The sequence below is a fragment of the Ochotona curzoniae genome, unplaced genomic scaffold (assembly GCF_017591425.1).
Source record: "Ochotona curzoniae isolate NIBS_2020 unplaced genomic scaffold, NIBS_Ocur_1.0 contig_43, whole genome shotgun sequence".
In the NCBI taxonomy this organism is placed as follows: Eukaryota; Metazoa; Chordata; class Mammalia; order Lagomorpha; family Ochotonidae; genus Ochotona; species Ochotona curzoniae.
Genome location: NW_024466218.1, coordinates 38,323,557 through 38,335,857, shown reverse-complemented (window position 1 = coordinate 38,335,857; position 12,301 = coordinate 38,323,557). Strand labels below are relative to the sequence as shown.

General features: G+C 64.5%; 1 protein-coding gene across 1 annotated transcript in view; it reads left to right on the top strand.

Annotated features, from left to right (window-relative positions):
* The first annotated feature begins 7,254 nt into the window (after positions 1-7,254).
* Positions 7,255-12,301, top strand: part of ZNF516 (zinc finger protein 516) — a 58,021-nt gene continuing 52,974 nt past the window's right edge. Inside the window, exon 1 of the mRNA XM_040985134.1 lies at positions 7,255-7,306. The gene's annotated coding sequence lies outside the window, so the exon portion shown is untranslated. The remainder of the gene's footprint in view (positions 7,307-12,301) is intronic.

The window sequence follows — 12,301 nt, the reverse complement described above, 5'->3', positions numbered from 1 at the left end:
CCAGTAACCATCCCCAAGTAAGGAAAAAAGTAACAGTGTAGGTAACAGGAAGAAAAACAGAGAAACAAACCAAATAACCTCCTGGGGGATTACTTCTGATGGAACTACAGGAAGCTGTAAGTCCAGGCTTTCTGCCCCTCCCCACCCCGCAGGGGTCAAAGTTCTTGCCCCATTTACAACCTCTGTATCTTATTTTTAATGCTTATTTACTTATTTTTATCTCACTGAAAGGCAGAGTCTTTCTTCAGAAAGCTGAATCCCCAAAGGCCAAGGAGCGTGGAAAGCTGCCCTGTGAGGCCGCGGGGCCCACGCACTGGGCAACACCTGTTGCCTCCTGGCTGTACCACCCGCAGGCAGAGGAGCTGGGACTCAAACCAGCACTCTGCACAGGACGCAGGAGGCCCAAGTGCTGGCCGAACCTGTGCTGCCACACGCCCGTCTCTCCGCTTTTTCTTTTTGCATGTTTGATTTTTTTAAAATTTTTATAATTAGTGAGAGAAGTTCAGGTCTAGATGGCTTCACTGCTAAATCTACCAAACCTACAAGGGTTTAAACGTTAGGTCATTTAAATTTAAGAGTTTTGTTACACAGGTGAGGGGATTGCAGACCCACGCAGGTCTCTGGGTGGGATGGGAAGAGGTGGGGGCGAGATGGGTGAGAGGAAGGACCCCGCCCTCCCCCATGCCCTGGGGTCAGGGAGATGTGTTGCACTGCCCTTGATGCTGGACCACACCAGCTCCAGGGCACAGAGATGGTCCCCAATGGAGAGAAGCATGTCCGGAGGGTGTGTCAAACAAGCCCTCAGTGGCCCCCATTCTGATCTGTTCTGAGTCCCCCAACTGCTAGCAATGCATACTGCCTGCCCCCCAACACGCTCATGGTGGCACAAAGGCAGTGGGGTGGCCTTGCTCGGGTGCACTCCACGCCCTGTCCCTCAGATCTTAAAAAAAGGCTGGAAAAAAACAGGCGTGCAACTCTGCAGGCACACTGGTGTGGTAAGCAGAGTTGGCCTTCAGCAGGCCCAGGACGCCCAGCAGTGTAGCACTCACTCAGGTACAGGCAACCGAGGTGCTGCCTACAGCTGGGGCCTCCGCCCTGCAAAGGGGCACATTCACCTGAAGCTACATGCTATGACACAGGTCAGCCAAGAGGCCACTATGCTAGGTAAAGTGATGCCAACTGCAGAAGCTGAGCTCCTGGGTGACCCACTTCTGTGGATACCGGGGCTCAGGTTCAGGGAGACAGGGCACTGGAGCGGTGGATGCCAGAGGCTGGAAGTGGCAGGTGCAGTCCTGGGCACCACGGGAGATCCAGCAGCTGAGTGGGGAGATGGGTGTCCCACTCTGGTTGGGACCCTTGTTACCAAGCCGTGTCCCTGCGAGAGCTCAAACGATCCATTGCCACTCTGTACTCCTTCCTCCCCACCATCCCGGACACGCCCTCCGCAATAACAGGGCAGTGCCTCCCTGGCCAGCAGTTCTGAGGGCAGACTCTGGCGGCCCCCAGCTGTGTGCTGGCGCGATCAGAGCCCGTGCTCGGAGCTCCGTGTTGTGTCCAGTGCGCCTCGTCCAGCCCGGGGCAAGGGTTCTGCTGGCCCCCTTGTTTCACTTTCAGGTTAGAATGCCTGCATAAGCCTGCACCCTGCGTGGGCTCTGTGCCATGAAAGAGGTCCAACTGGACTGGAGCCGAGGCAGTCCATGGTCTTGTTCATTCACAGGCTACAAGGCACCTGCTAAGTCCTGCCTGCAGGGTAATGTGAAGATGGATGAAGCAGGGGTCCACTCCCTAATGAGGGAAACCTCCGGCAAGGGGCATCCTTGCTGATGCTCTCTGCTCGCTGACAGTTTTTGCAGGAATTCTGCCCGAGGCCCAGCTACTGCACAGTTCTATGGCAGCTCTTCCAAAGCCCCGACCAGCACACCCCAGCCACGGCTTTGTGCTTCCTCCATGCTTCTGCCTCACTGGAGGAGACCTGACAATATCCGTGAATGTACCCAAATTCTGCAGAAGAAAATGTGTTGAGTGAGGGTGGCCGTGGAGCGACTGCTAGAACTGCTGGTTCCACGGGAAGGCTTGCTAGCATCTGCCGTGGCGAGAAGGGAAGTGAGGACGCACATTCTGTCACCCGTGGCTACACCGTGCACCAGAACCCTGGAAGGATGACTTGCTGATGAAGTGGAAAATTCAAGTGAGCAGGCACCTTCAGGCTCTGAAGTAGTGAAGGGCACACACAGGTACATGACAAGCGTGCAGGGAGCAGCCAGGACAGAGCCCCGGTGGTGCCCAGCCCGACCCCCATGTGGTTCAGGACGGGACGGACAGCACAGGACACAGTGTGAGTGGGTAAGTGAGGGGCAGCAGGGTGGGGCGGGCGACCATCGAGGCCATTGCGCGCTTTTCACTGATTCATCATCTTGAACATGAGAATCAGAATTTCAAAAAACAAAAACAAGGCGGTTTCATAGCACAGGCTGAACATTTTCTGCTGGCTGGTTCTAGGTCCTGGCAGTCATTAAAGACTCCGCTTAAAACCTGCAGCACCCACACCCAAAAGTACTTATCCCCTCTTCCATCTTCCCAACACAGTGCCTTCTCAGTTTCCAAGTTCTCCAGGAAGAGAGGATTTCAGGCGAGGACGGCTGAGCCCACAGTGCCACTGGTCTGAGTCCACTGACACATTAACTGGCGTCCAATCCCGCGGTCGAGGTCCTGCTTCTCACAGCCTGTGCCCATGCCAGCAGAGACCACCCTGACCGCTCTAAGACCAGGATGCTCAAATCTTTCAGAGAACAACAGGCCGCTTTTGGCTTGCATGCACTATGCCATCCACCATCCTCAGGACCAGCGCAGCAGGACCAGCGCTGCATGTTCCCCGGTCAGCGGGGACTCTGCAGCCGCTGCCGTCGCTGTCCGAGCTGCACACCTAGCACCTGCTGGTTAGACAGATCTCAGCTGCAGCTCTCAGACGGAGGGGGCATGTGGGGGACTTCATGTTCGTATTTTGTTTCTTGCTCTTTATTTTCACCAGCACCTCCCCAAGCACCTTCCCTAAACCTCTCCAGCCACTCGACACGGTTTCCACAAAAACACTGCAAGGGGAGCCCCCAACACTGGACACCGAACCTGGTGAGCAGGAGCAAGGGAAGAATGGTCATTTTCTTCCTCATCTACTTCATAAACCTGAATTATGGTCTATTACCACATTATAAGCAACCAACACTCACCCTTTAGTGCTGTCGGCTAACAGCACAAACTGACCTGAATTCGCCATGGCTACTTGCCATGCTCCCAGATAAGCAGCAGTGGCAACTTCTGCCAAGCTACAGGCACTACAAGAGTGTGGGATGAGAGATCAAGGCTTTGTCTCTATGCTGCTCATAGAGCGTCTCTGGATGAACCAGTGGCTTTGTGTGCAATCAGCGCCAGGACCCCTGCCCTCGGCGACCTAGCCATGTCCTGGGCGTGCTCCACTGGACACGAGATTCCTCACCCTCTCGCCCATCTAGCAAGTCTCAGTGTCAGCTGCCATACTCCTGGCTTCATGCAGAGGCTTCGAAGAACGTTAAGTTCTGGAAAAGTCCAGTGTTACTGCAGACACACTCAGCCCGGGGTGAGGTCTCCGGTGGGCCACATCGGCAGGCTTACCCAGCAGGCTCAGGGTAAGTTCCTGTGCTGGAGTTGGAGGTTCTGCTTACCATTCATGGGAGGCTGCACCAGCTTCTGTCACACACACATGCTCAGAGCCACAGCGAAGTCTTCAGGGGAGCCAAGGGCTCAGAGGGATGCAGTGGCTGGACCACTCAAAAACCTCCCATCTTGAGACACCCGCGTCCCTCCCACCCTCCACGCGGCTCACGCCCAAGAACAGCCTGCCCTGGAGCTCCTGCCTGGGCAGGCAAGATGCAGAGTCCGGGGTGAGCAAGCCCTTGAGAGGCGGGCCCCACACAGCCAGGCAGGCTCGCGGCAGAGGTGACCACCGGAGCCGCGCTGCGGACCGGGAAGGCAGCGCCACGCCGAGCGTCCTGGCCAGACTCCACGCGGCCGCTGTACAGGGATCACGCGCAGAGGCAGACCATGTGGCCCGGAGCCTGGTGGGAGCGGACAGAGCCTCCCCCTCCCCCCGGGGGCGGGCCGCCCCCAGGGGCGGGCCGCCCCCAGCCCCGCCCCGCCCCCTCCCCCACGGTCTCTCCCCTTCCTGGACCCGAGCAGCTTCCCCGAGTTCGATTAGGATTTGCACTCCCGGACCCCACTTACTGCAGCTGGACGCAGTTCCCTCCCCTCCGTGCATACAGGAGGCGAAGATGAAGTTTTAGAGACCAAGCAATACGCGTGGAACTTCCAAAAGGTGGGGCCCCAGCAGCAGCCCATATCGCTTCCTGAGGTCCCCACGGGCCCCCCACCCCGACTCGGCACCCGGCAAGAGGACAGCCCCCCACGCCGCTGACCAGGAAGTTGGGCGGCCGGAAGGGGCCGCCCAGCTCGGCACGCAGCCAGCGCGGCGCCCAGGTGCGGGTCGGGGACCTGTACCCTGCGCACGCAGGCACGTGGGGTGCGTGCGTGAGTTCGCGCGGTGGCCGCCTCCCGGCTCGAGCTGCGGCAGCCGGGGGCCGAGGCGCGGGCGACGCGGGCCGCGGTTGGGGCCCCCGAGGGGCGGGGAAGCCATCCCAGGTCTGAGTCATCCGAGCGCCAGACTTTCTCCGCAGTAGGGTAGAACTTTGTGCTGATAAGACAATAGTGGATCCTGTGCGTTTCCTACAGGGCCGCCACTCCGGGCTGGGGCAAGCCTGGGGCCTGCACCGCACCGCGGCCGCCGGCCCCCTCCCCGCGCCGCGCGGCCCCCCTCCAGCGGGGCGGGCGCGTTCCGGGCGCGGGCGCGCGCGGCGCGGGGAGGGGGCCGGCGCGTGGCGTGTCTCCCGCGCCCGGGCGCAGCTGGCGCGGTCGGGCGAGTGCCGCGGGCGCTCGCTTTCACCTTCAGATGCGCGGGGCGCGCGCGTCCTCCTCCCTTGGCCGTGGCCACCCGCCAAGGTAGGGTCCGGCAGGCGGGGGGCCGCAGCGTGGTGGGCGGGCGGGGCGCAGGGGCCCGGGGCCGCGTCCTGCCTCTGCGCCGAGGCTGCGGGGTGGGGGGGGGGCGGTGAGCGCTTGGGAGGGGCTCCTGGGTGCGGGCCGGGCGACTTGCAGGGTCTGCTGCGGGGAGTTGTCGGGCGCTGCGGTTCCGGGAGAGAGGAGATGCAACTTGCGGCGGCGGTGCGAGCGCGGGGAGGGGGCTTTTACCGCAGTGGCGGGGCGGGGTGGCCGCGCGGAAGCGCTTTGTACCCTTCGTCACGGCGGCGCAGGCGGAGGGGCGCGGGGTGCGCCCTCCATCCATTAGGAGACAAAGAGCAAATTGCCTTACTTTAAAGTAAAACGCTGGGCTAATGAAGGTGGGTGATGGGGCCGCTTCAATTATTAAGGGTTTGGCAGATGGGATCGACCCGAGCGCCGCCGCCTGGAGGACGTGTTTTTGTGTGTGTGCGTGTTGGGGGGTGTGCTTCCCCAGCTCCCTCCCCCAGCTCCCTCCCCCAGCTCCTGCCTGGAGCCTCGAAGTGACCCTCAGGAGGAGGAGGAAGGGAGGAGTGGGGGCGGGGAGGCCGGGTGCGCGGCGTGCGGGGTGGGGGGAGGCCCGGTGCGTTGTGGGAGGTGGGGCTTAGGGGCGGCGGGTTGGGCGCACCGACCCCCCCCAGGGCCGTTAGGATCGGCGTCCCCGGAAGCTGCGTCGCCCAGTTGTTGGGGAAACTTCGCGAGGACTAAGTTTGTTGGGACCCGCCCGCTGCGGCACCGGAGGCTGCCGCGCTGCGACCTAGGCTGTGCGCCCCCCGGCCGCGGGGTCCCTGCGCTCGGGCCCCGGAGCGACGCGGGTCTGCAAGGTCCTCCCGGGGCTCCGGGGAGCGCGGCCGCGTGGACACATTCGCTCGGGGCCTGATTGAATGCAGATGCGGGGGCAGCCGCTGGGCGCTGCGCGGCCCGGGTGCTCGTGTTGTGTTTTGTTTTGGAACAGGCGCCTGGTGTAACCTGTGGAATTTGAAATGCAAACGCGAGCCCGTGGGAGTCGAGGCAGAACAAATCGGCATTGATGGAGTGGGCAGGACTCCGGTCCCCCCGGCGCGCGGGCCGCGGGCGTGACGTCAGGCCCGCGGGAGGGAGGCTCCCGGCGAGGTCGCAGCCCGGGTGGCGGGCGCGCGCGGCGGCGGGGATTACGCGGGGAGCATCTGGTCCGCGGTCCCAAATAGGTCAAGGCGCGTGGGAGGCTCGCAGTCCCGGGCCGAGCACGCCCAGCGTTCGCCGGCCTCGAGGCCGCTGCGCCCCGCAGCCCCCGCGCCGACGGCCCCTGCCCGGGGACACGGACTCCCCGCGGACGCGGCTAACTTGGCGAGCCGGGCTGTTGTTGGCGGCTGAGCCGGCGGCGGGGAGGAGACCCCGGGAGCCAGCGGGCCGGGGAGGGAGGGCAGAAAGGAAACCGCCTGCCAGCGTCTCCCCGCCTCCCGCGGACCTGAGTGGCGGCCGTGCTGGCCAATCGGCGGCGGCCGCCCCCGGCCCGGAGGGAAGGTGGGCGTGAGCGCGGACGCGCGCGGGCGGGCGGGCACGCGCCCGTGTGCCCGCCCGCGCGCCCCCGCTGGCTGGCGCGGCCGTGCAGTGACCGGCCGGGCGCGCCGCAGGCCCGACCCACCCGTGGCCCCGCTCGCGGGTCTGCAGGACTGACCCGGGGCCCGCGGAGTGGCGGGAAGGGCGCGCCGCGACCCTGCTGCTCTCCGCCGGGGCGGGCAGAGCGCGCCGGGCCGGGGGCCACCCGCGAGGGGCGAGCCCTCTGCCCGTCGCGCGGCGACTCCTCCCGCGCCCCGCAAGTTGGGACGCCCTCTGCCGCGGTCCTTGGGCCTAAGGGGGAGGCACCCTCGGCGGGCGGAGGGGGTCCCGCGCCCGGGGCTTCGGCCGCCCCCGCAACGGGTTAGGGACCCGCGGTGCGCAGGGTCACCTCCAGGGCATCCAGGTGTCCCCGGGGTCGCCGGCAGGGCCGCGCCGGCAGGGCTGCCTCGGGGACCCTCCGCTTCCCGCGCCTCCAGCCGCTGCGGGGCCGCGCGGGCCGGGGGCGGGGCGCTCACCTGCCCGCCCCGGGGCGGGTCGGGGGCGCGGCCGCGGGTCGTCGGGCGCCCGGGGGGCGGGCCGGGGGCGGGGAGGCCCGGCCGCGGGGCGCGGACGTCACACCCGCCCTGGGACCCGGGGAGAGAGGCGCCCGGGCACCCGCAGCCCGACTAGGAACCGTAACAAAGGCGGGGTCCGTGGCGCGCCGGGGGCCGCGGGGGCGGGCCGGGCAGGCAGGGCCCCGCCGTGGCGCGCGGGGTGCGGCGCAGGCCAGGTGCGGGGCTTCTGTTTGTAACTTTGTTCCGGCGCCCCGGCGCGGGGCAGGCGTGGCCGGCGCGGTTACGTAAGCGCTCGCACCTGAGCGGGGTCCGCGGCGACTCTCGGGGAGGCCCAGACGGCCCGGCGGCCCAGGCCCGGCCTCTTCCTCCCCGGGGTGTCCACCGCGTAACAAAGGAGCAGGCGCCGGACCCTCGGGTCCGCTGGCTGCGACTTGGCCCGACTTGGCCGGCAAGTCACAAAAGGGACTTCCGACGGGGACCCTCGCGCGCGGCGAGCGGCCGCGGGCCTTCTCTGCGCCCTGGCCCCGGGGTGGGGGTCGGGCAGGGCTGGGCGCGGGGGCGGATGGCTCCGACGGCCGTCCTCCGTGGTATTTTTAACCAGCCTGTGGCTGCGAGGGGGGTATTTTGGTGTAGGAATGTGTTCCTTTAAGGAACCAGGCGTGCCTTCAGGGCAACAGGACCCTGCTTCCCCCAGCGCCGTTTTCTGACTGCTTTCCGGGTTGTTTGTGTGGGCCCTGCATGGATGGAGAGGAGGGGACACGGGGTCCCGGGTTGGGTTCCTGAAGGAGGAGGGGGAGGCGGAGGCGGCTTGGGTTTCAGGGGGTGACCCCATGACCATGTTGTGTGCGCTGGGCCGCCTGGGCTGGTGGAGGACGCTGCTAGCTGAGTGCGTGGGGGTTCCGCTGCGTGCAGGCGGGTGCGCTCCCTGGCTTCTTCCCAGGGCTTGGAGTGACACTTGCTGGTGCGCAGAGGGGCGGCGCTCTGCCTCTCAGGCCCGGACCCGGCACCCCCCGTGGAGCTCCGCGGGCGCCCTGTGGTCAGTGGGTGGTACAGGGCTGGGGGCTGTGTGAGTTGTTTCCTGGAGCTTGTGTTCAGTAGTGCCTGCGGTGGAGGGGATGCGTGGGTTCTCCTGTTGTGCTCGCTTCTGCGGCACTCTGGCCCGGATACTCGTGAACAAGTTGGGGAGCTCATTCTGAGGTCCGGCGTGGCTGACTTTGCTAGGTGCCCTTCTGGAGGCGGGCCCAGAAGGCCAGGAGGCCAGCGTGTTAGCAGTGCTTGGCCTTCACACCCCTCTGGAAGGTTCCGGCTGTCCTGGCCTTGTGGCTCCTACAAGGACGGGTAGGCCTTTAGGAGTGAAGGACTGGCTGGGTGCGCCGGGTGGCATTGGGTGACCATGGACGGGGTGGCCCTGTGGAGGTCGTGGGCGCCAGCTGCGCCCCCACCGGCGACTTGAGCTTCCTGGCATGGGCAGTCTCGGCTCGCTGGGCCAGCTGCTTTTCCTTTGTATTCCTGTCCCAGGCTACGTGGTGGTTGTGGGCTGCTTGGGGCAGAGGGAACCCTTGGAAGAGTCTGGTCGGAGTGGCTGCAGGTCTTGCCTGGAGAGTGTGTCTGGATTCTCACCAGCATTAATGCTGTAGCAGTGGGAGCCCAGGCGTGAGCCGATGACCGTGGGCACGGGAGGCTGGCCGACCTGGGTGCCTGCCTTTTGTGGTTTGCTTGTGTCCAGGGCCCAGACGGGGCGGCCGTTTGGCGTTTCATTCCCTCTTCAAGGCAAGGATGTGTGCTAATTATCTAATCGCCAGCCGCGTTGTGCTCAGACTGTAGCTGGATTTGTAACTGAGGGACGAGCAGCTGGCAGGAGTGCTGGGAAAGCCCGTCAGCTCTCCCTCTGGTTTTCCACGGGTTGAGATTACCTGGAGGTGGCTGAGCTGCCGTGGTGACGGGCAGGTTTTGTCGCGAGCCGCCGAGGTGGTGGGAGCAAGAGGGCTGTTGGTCAGGATAGCTGCGCGCCAAGGGCTTGAGCTCAGCCCCACCGCGCTGTCTTCGAAGGCAGCCATGGTCCATGCTGTGAATGTTTGTATGCTTGGTGTTTAGGTAGAGCTAGCTGGATTGTTGCTCCGTTCCTCCGGGGCCACCGGGGCCACCCCACCCTTCGCCGGGGTGCTGGCCGGAGAACACGTCGAGGCCGTGTGGCTGTGGCGTGTGTGGCCGGCCCTCCGCACGTCCCTGGGCTGCGTTCACTGCCCAGCGAGCAGGCCTCACAAGAGGCCTTGCCCGGAGCTGTGCGGCGAGGCCCTTGGCCCGCCTTGCAGGACTGAGACCGAATGCAAAGGGCCAGTTCAACATCTGTGTTCAGCTTGCTGGAATGTACGGGGCAACCCTGCCTCTGCTGAGGGGGTGCGGCATGGCAGTGTGGGGGTGCGGCTTTTGGTTGGGCTGTGTGTGTTGGGGCCCGCGGCAGTCCTGGGAGGCATGCACAACTTGCAGACCGTGTTCTGGGGAGCTGGAGCCGGGGTGATTGACTGCCTCGTGGGGTGGGCCCAGGGTTCCCTCTTTGGGCTGGGGGACCTGACCTTGTGGCTGGACCCTCCTGTCCCCTCCCCCTCTGCCCTCCCTGCCCTGGGGGCCAGCAGCCCCGCGTGGTTGGAGTGGATCTGGGGCCGCGGGGAGGGGGTGTTTTCTCCAGCTGCATCCCTGGCCTGAGTTTGGGCATGGGGGAGGGGCTGCGCTTTTCTTTGATAGGAGGGTGACCTCTGCCCCGAGAGGATCACTGGCTCCCCCTCCCCCAGCAAGAGAGGCGTGGGGCCCGAGGCCTCTTTCTGAGGGTCTGCAGGAGTTTGGGAATGTCAGAAACCCAGTTGGAGAAAGGAGTGGCCGAGAGTTGCTGAGAGAAGTTGTCTGGGGGACCGTGGGCTTTGAATCCGTCACAGCATGCCGTTTTCTAAGAGTGTCTTTATTTCAAAGCTGAACCTTCTCCGGATGAGGAACACTTCTGGGGCGTTGTGGCGGCGCGTCCGTGGGGGCCGGGAGGACCTGGCTGCTGCTGGTGGTGGTGCAGGCAGAAGGCAGCAGTGGCAACTGTCCACTCTGTGTGTGTGGTGCGTCCCCTGCCCGCCCCCCGCATCTGGCTGCACGCGATGGGGACAGCTGAAGGCTTTCTGCCAGCCGGGCTGTCTTGCAGCGGTGGCCCTGAAGAGGCGTTTTTCAGGAGGATGCGATGAATCGAGCTGCAGTGAGCCTGAGAACGACAGGCCCAGCAATTAGAAGCGTGCGCTATTTTTAGGAGGTGAGCATGCATGTAAGCGGGTGTTCTGTGCAGTGCACGGGAGGATGGACAGAAGTAAGGGCCGCCTCGGGGCCAGCGCTCTGCTCCTCCGTCGTGGGAGACTTTATTTTTGGCCAGGAATTCGGTCAGGTCGCTGCAGTGCAAGGGGTTGTTGGTGGCAGCGCGACCAGGTAGGCCTCACCCCGGGGACTGTGGTGCTCGGCCCGCCCCTGTGGGACGTGGCTGCTCCAAGGAAGATGAGGTGTTGGCTTGCAGGAGGCGGCCGCAGAGGGAGCCCGCCTGTGGGAGCTGCCTTTTGGGAGCCTGGCTCCGAAGGGCCCGGCCCGTCGTTCAGGCTTGGGAAGCCCGCCCGTCTCCAGCCTTCCTGGTGCGAGGCAGGCGTGCTTGTTCAGGAATCCCGGTCCTTTGTCTCGGCAGACGGCACCGTGTGTGTGTGCGCCGTATGGTACTGTTTAACCTACATTGCCGGAGCTGACAAGGCCCGGTGCCTGGGCCCTGATTTATTTCAGCATTCCAGAATGTTCTTTGGTGTTTAGTGCACTGGAGGCTATGCAGAGGGGCTGTTGGTGGCTCTATTAGGTTCTCTTTCAGAGAAGTGAGTTTTACCCTTTTTTCAATTTCTAAACTAGTTTTTGTGGAACACAGTGGCTGGGATGGGCTGGGATGGGCTGATGGCCGTGTTGCTTCAGCGACACACACTGGTTCCCAGCACGGTCAGTGTCCTCCGCCTGGAGCTTCAGAAGCTCGTGGGGTTGTTTGTCCCCAGACGACTCAGCCTCTCCTCCCTGGACGGGTGGGGGTAGGTGGGTACTTCAATCACGGGCTCCTGCGGAGATGGGGCTGCTTTGGGGTGTCCAGGGTGGCCCTGTGGTAGTGGGGTCGGCCTGTGTCCTGGGGGTGGTAGTGGGGTCGGCCCGTGTCATGTCCTCTGTGTAATAGTGGGGTCTGCCTGTGTCCTGGGCACGGTAGTGGGGTCGGCTCGTGTCCTGGGCGTGTAATAGTGGGGTTGGCCTGTGTCCTGGGCGTGGTAGTGGGGTTGGCCTGTGTCCTGGGCACGGTAGTGGGGTCGGCCCGTGTCCTGGGCGTGTAATAGTGGGGTTGGCCTGTGTCCTGGGCGTGGTAGTGGGGTTGGCCCGTGTCCTGGGCGTGGTAGTGGGGTCGGCCTGTGTCGTGTCCTGTGTGTAATAGTGGGGTCTGCCTGTGTCCTGGGCACGGTAGTGGGGTCGGCCTGTGTCCTGGGGGTGGTAGTGGGGTCGGCCCGTGTCATGTCCTCTGTGTAATAGTGGGGTCTGCCTGTGTCCTGGGCACGGTAGTAGGGTCGGCTCGTGTCCTGGGCGTGTAATAGTGGGGTTGGCCTGTGTCCTGGGCGTGGTAGTGGGGTTGGCCTGTGTCCTGGGCATGGTAGTGGGGTTGGCCTGTGTCCTGGGCGTGGTAGTGGGGTTGGCCTGTGTCCTGGGTGTGGTAGTGGGGTCGGCCCATGTCGTGTCCTGGGTGTGGTAGTGGGGTCGGCCCGTGTCGTGTCCTGGGCGTGGTAGTGGGGTCGGCCTGTGTCCTGGGCACAGCCTGTGTTTAATCTACGGGTGGGTGGGGGTGGAGAGGCAGCTCCCTGTGCCGTCCCCAGGGTTTGTTAAGGGGGACGTCACTGACGAGCTGATGGTGATGGTCGCCGTGGGGTGCCATGAAGTCAGCACCCCTGGGTGTCTGCAGCAAGGACCCAGCGTCACCGGAGGGGGCAGGTGTGTCCTGGGCCCCAGAGCCGGGCTCGTGGTGGTACATGGCACCCTGATGCGCTCATGGGCACGGAGAGGACGTTATGCCCATTGGAGACCATCTTGTCGTGTGT